Raw genomic sequence first — 5961 nt, 5'->3', positions numbered from 1 at the left:
CCTGTACATTTTTCTTTATTTCACTTTGTATAGCCTTCACTTCTTCCTATATTTGGCAACCATACTCAACCATTTCTGTAAGCATCCTGATTATCAGTGTTTTGAACTCTGCATCTGACAGGTTGGCTATCTGTTCATCGCTTAGTTCTATTTTTTGAGTTTTGATGTGTTATTTCATTTGAGCCAATTTTTTTTCTCAGTGCACCTTAGGTATTCACCAGGGAGGGGCAACCCACATCTCTTTTTTGTGGCACTGTACATGGGGGAGGGGTCTGAAAGGGAACAATGTCACTTCCTCAGTTCTCAGCTGACTTTCAGTCACTTCTTCCAGTTCCCACAAGCAATGGGGCCCTTCTGGTGCTGATTCCCAGTGGCTGGGTTTCTGTATGTTCTAGGACCCTGTAGATCTCTCCAACAGACTCTCCTGTCAGGCTGGGAGTTTCTCCCACCTCCACAATTCCTATGGGTTTTTACATCCAGACATTTTGAGGGTTTGTTTCTCTATTCTGGAACCTTGGGTTGCAGTGGTCCATCTTATTCCCCAGTTGTTTCTCCTGGTTTATCTGCATGCCAGTGTGGGGCTCCAAGGCCCACCAGTTGCTGCCTTGGCTGATGTTCTCTCCACCCAGGCTGCCCATCTTGGCCCTCCTACCAGTCTGAATGAATGTTTCTTTTTTAGCTACTTGATTGTTGGACTTCCATACAGTTGATTTTCTGGCAGTTCTGGCAGTTGTTGTTTGTTTTTAAAGATTTTATTTATTTATTTTTAGAGAGGGTGAAGGGAGGGTCAAAGAGAGAGAGAAACATCAATAGGTGGTTGCCTCTCATACACCCCCTACTGGGGACCTGGCCTGCAACCCAGGCATGTGCCTGTACTGAGAATCAAACCTGTAACCCTTTAGTTTGCAAGCAGGTGCTCACCTCATTCAGCCACACCAGCCAGGGCTGTTTTCTTGTTTTTATGTTGGTTATTGTCCTTCTTTTGTTTGTGTAAGGAAGGAAAGCATATCTACCTATTCTTCCATCTTGGCTGAAAATCCTCTTGTCTGTTTTTTTTTAAACATTCTTTTAAAAATTTTAAAATATGTTTTATTGATTATGCTATTATAGTTGTCCCATTTTACCCCTTTATACCCCTCCACCCTGCACTTACTGTTCATTTCAGTTGTATCCTTTGTTTCTGACTGGACCTTTTTTATGCTGCTGAGGTTCTCATTAAGTTCCTTGAGCATCCCTATAAACAGTGTTTTGAACTCTGCATCTGACAGATTGCTTATCTCCATTTTGTTTAGTTCTTTTTCTGGAGTTTTCATCTGTTCTTTCATTTGGGCCATGTTTCTTTGACTCCTCATTTTGTCAGCCTCCCTGTGTTTGTTTCTATGTATTGAATAGGGTTGCTTTGACTCCACATCTTTGCAGTGTGGCCTAATGTTGTAAGTGTCCTGAGGGTTCCAGTGGCACAGCCTTTTCTATCACCCAAGCTGGGTACTCAATGGGTGTCCATTGTGTAGGCTTACCACACCTTCCTTTTTTAGTTGAGTCTTGGTTGCTATTAGAAAAATCAATGAGAGGAATTTATCTAGGTAAGTCAGCTGTAAGGATTGGCTGTGGCCATTTAACACCAACCTCTACTCTCTATGGAGGATCAGCTGTGCAGGCGGAGGTTGGTGGTGCTCTGACATGGTCTATAGCTGTCCACTAGGTGTGCTTGCCCTGGGGTTCCCAGGTGGTGCAGGCCAAGGTCAGTTACTACCTGTGTTTTGCCTTGGACCATCCTGCCTGAGCTATAAAGCAATCTGATATGGCTCCTACTTATGCTGGGCTTGTAGATTCCCAGGTGAAGCCAAGCTGTGACTCTAGTCTGGCTGTTGCAGGTGCTGGGCCTGGGGCTCACTGAGGCCAACTGCTGCTTGTTCGATAGAATTTGGGAGGTTGTGAAGCATGAACCAAGACCAGCCATTCATGTGGAAGAACAGCTTGAGTGGGCCCATAAGTTGGGTGGGGCAGAGTCTCTGGGGATCTCCAGGGTGGGATAAAGAGTGTTAGTCATTAGCCAGGTTGATGGAGTCTCAGATATGGCACCAGCTTACCGGCTCTGGGGAAAGAGGGTTTAGTAAAGGGACAATAGTGTCTTCCCACCTTGATGCCAGACACTTCAGTTCCTTGCTGTATGCCACTGGTGACTTTCAAGCTGCTACCCTGGTGCTGGAGCTCTGAGGGAGTGAGTCTGAATAGGTGAGTCCATGTGTGGGTTCTTTAAGAGGGCTCCAGAATTTCCTTCCACTGACTCAATCCCTGCTGGTTTCTGCAGCCAGAAGTTGTGGGGACTTGTCTTCCTAGCACTGGAACTCTGGGTTGGGGGGCCTGATGGGGGTTGGGACTCCTCACTCCTGAGATATTCCCCTGGAATTTTTATCCACCACACATGGGTGTGGGACCAGCCTCTTTCATGTCTGCACCCCTTCTGCTAGTATGGATGGATGTGGTTTCTTTAATTTTATTGTTGTCAGACTTCTATTCAGCCCAATTTATGACTTTTCTAAGTTATAGTTGTTTTATATTTTAGTTGTAATTTTGATGGTGTTGTGTGAAGAGGTGAGCCATATCTGCCTACCCTGCCATCTTGACTGGAAGTCCTCAAAAGAAAACTTCAGTGAAAAGATAGCATTGATTGTAAGTGAACTTGATATAACAAGTTTAGAGAATAGGACATTAATTTTATGTATTGTGAAGCTTCATGCATGCTTGGCTAATCTGAGTTGACTAGAGTCACCACAGATTTTAGGACTGAAAGAAGGTTGAATGGACTTGAGGACTGTGCATGTAAGATGGACAGACACAAGAATTCAGGATTTCAGTAAGAAATGAGCAGGAGTCAGAGGAAATGGATGGTAAACCTCACAGCACCCTGGACCATTTAAGTATGCCTCACTGGCCCCACATTCACTACTGCTTTAACTGCTTCTCAGCCTCAGATGTTCTTTATTGTTCATCAGAGGCTTCCTCTCTTGGGTGCCCCTTTCCAATTTTCTAGAGGGGTCCAGTGAGAGAAAAATGTATTGTTTAGAATTCATTTTACTATAAGCTTTTCCATTAGTGAGGAATAGTGGTACCTCAAAGTCTCTTAACTAGTAGGTTGTAAATGTCAAGCATAAGTGACTATTATAATGCAGTCTATATGCTATATGGAGACAAGTTTGATTTGTTTTGTAAAAATGAGATAAGTGGGAAGAGGGGAGAGCTTTAACATAATGACAAGAGGATGTAAGCGAGGGTGGCTTTAGAGATGGGCCTGAGCTCCAGTCCTTCTGCTGCCCTCCACAGTTCTGTGGTCATGGAGGCTAAGTCCCTTATCTTCATTTGATAGGAATAATAATTTCCAGCCAATCATAAGGTTTTGGTGGGAATTGGAATATGTGGGCAGCTTTCACCACAGTGCTTTGAACATGGGACACACCAAATAAATGGTAACTAACTTTTTGTGGTTTACCAGAAGGAGGAAACATAATATGTAGTTAGGATTAGCAGCTGACTTTAAAGCAGCATTAATAAATTCCCTTAGTGGAATTCTTATTACCATATTAATTTCCCACCTATCTCCCCAATTCACTGTAGACTACTTGCATGTCACTTTCCTCTTGATGTGTTTTCATAGTCTGTGATGGTGAAAAATGTTGAGCAAAATGCCTTAAATATGTACAAAGCAAGGAAAAGTCTCCTCAGACTCGAAAGCTGGTGGGGTTACCACAGCAACTGCCCCCCGCCTCCAAGCATTATTCCCTGCCCACCTGGCTGTCCCTGCCTGGACATCTTAGTCTTAGCAGGCCTTGGACTCACTGGACTATGTATAAAACATTATTATAGCATTTCTCAGTCATTGGTGGACCCACTTCCTTTTTTTTCTGTGTTTGGGACTACATTAGAAAGGCTATGATTTTCCTTTTTGGGCCCTAAAATCAGGTGAAAAGTAACAAGACTCAAATCAATCCATTTTTTTTTGTTAGACTCTGTAGATTTTTTTCTCCAGATTCTTCTTCTTTTGGCACAAATAATCAAAGTGTAACCATTTTATTTTCGGGGGCTGTGTTTGCTCTTCTAAATTAAGAAGGCCATCAAGAGTGGAGCAGGATGACTGCCTTTTATGGGTTTGTTCTTTCGGCATCTGCAATATTGCCATCAGTCCCTAGAGATAAAGATGAGCCAGTTTGCTTTCAAAAGTAATTGCAGATCTGTGTGAGGTGTGTGCTGAGGGGGAGGTGAGAACAAGCAGAACCCCCACTCTCAGCAGTTATGCCTGCTTCACTCAGACACAAAGGAAATCTAGTCTGCGGCCTAGTCCAAGGGGAATGAATGGACCTGTATCCACATTGAGGGCAAAGAACACGAAAATGAAAGATCATTGGCTCAGTGCTTTCATCATTTAACATAATGGAGTGAGCAACTGAGTAGTCATGGTGTCATTTATTGCCTCTGTTATGGGGTCCCATGTCATAGGCTGAAGTTAGTTGCTGTATTAAATTATGCTAATGCTAGCTACATTTTTGGCCATTTTCTTAGTAGCCTTTATGTAAAAAGCTAATACAATAACCCAAGAAAATCATTATGCCCAATTCAGTGTTGATTTCAGACAGAAAAAATACTTTCAGCAGTCTTTTTTTCCTAATAGATATTCTTGCTTTTAAAAAACTCTTTAAAATAGATTTTATTTACTTATTTGAGAGGGGAGGGAGGGGAAAAAGAAGATGAGAACCATTGATGCGTGAGAGAAGTATTCATTAGTTGGCTTCCCTTTGTATCTTGACCAGGGACTGAACCTGCCACCCAACCATGTCCCCCAACCCAGAATTTTTTGCTTTGCCAGAGGACTCCTAACCAAGCCATACAATCAAGGTTGTTATTTATTTATCAATAAGTTTAAATCCTTGAGGGATACAGCATCACACAGATTCTGTGTCCAATGGCCTTAGCAGGAAGGTTGCTTCAGAATCTAGCACAAACCATGCCACTGTTCCCATGAGCACAAGTTACCTTTCCCCAGGTGACTCTGTTTTGTTTGGTTTACCACCAGGAGTCACTGTGTTGTTCTTTGCTTTGTACACACAAGCACATCTCTTGCCTAGATAGAATTCAGTTTCATCTTGAGCATAAACACTTTAAATTTTAAGAAGAGCTGTGTGTTCCCTCTGGTTCCGGAGATTCTGTTTGTAGCCAGCAAAAATGGCCTTGGACCACAGCTTTCCAGACATACTTGTTGTAGAAGTCTGGTTCCTGGCAGGCTCCACAGGCTTCAAGATGGTGAAAAAGTCAGATATTCTTGCTTTAAAAAATATAACATATTTAAACAATAGGATTACTATGCCAAAGAACCCTGCTTAGACATTGTCACAGCAAAGGCAGATTTTTTTCTCCTTGGCCCATAATTTCCCAGCATTTTCCCTTCCACTGGAACTCTGCACAGTCATAATAACACAGTGATGCATCTGGAAATGCCAGTCACAACTTAGCAGGAAGACTTCTTGCTACACTAGAGAGAAAAAATAGTTAAGCAGAGATTCTGAGCGACTCAATTTTTAAAATGTTTTCACGGCTCCCCCTACTGTATAATAACTAATGCTTTTAGTATTTCTGGAAACTTGTACACAAATCCACATTTTACTTTAGAACATATTTTAAATATTAGGAGAAACATTCATTACCTGTAACAAGCACTAACATTTTAAAACAAGGGAAACAAAATTTTTCCTGAGAAAAGCTTTCATATGCATCAAAATGGAGCACAGAGTCATGTGTGTGTTTGAACATAGTAGTATGAAAACTACTGCATACTATGTATGCAGGTAGTTAGGTCCATCTGCAAGGGGCCAGACAAGGGGCCATTATATTAAAGAAAAACATTCCTTTAGTCACTGCTATTGTGTTTGAAAATTTTTTTTGAAAGCATAGGACAACTGAGTAATGCAG

At 42.1% G+C, this 5961-nt stretch overlaps 1 pseudogene; it reads right to left on the bottom strand.

Annotated features, from left to right (window-relative positions):
• Window positions 1-4705: 4705 nt before the first annotated feature.
• LOC114504143 lies at window positions 4706-5298 on the bottom strand (annotated as a pseudogene).
• Between the last annotated feature and the right edge of the window lie 663 nt (window positions 5299-5961).

The sequence above is a fragment of the Phyllostomus discolor genome, chromosome 8 (assembly GCF_004126475.2).
Source record: "Phyllostomus discolor isolate MPI-MPIP mPhyDis1 chromosome 8, mPhyDis1.pri.v3, whole genome shotgun sequence".
In the NCBI taxonomy this organism is placed as follows: Eukaryota; Metazoa; Chordata; class Mammalia; order Chiroptera; family Phyllostomidae; genus Phyllostomus; species Phyllostomus discolor.
The sequence above is the reverse complement of the archived record's forward strand: the minus strand, read 5'-3'. Positions and strand labels throughout refer to the sequence as shown.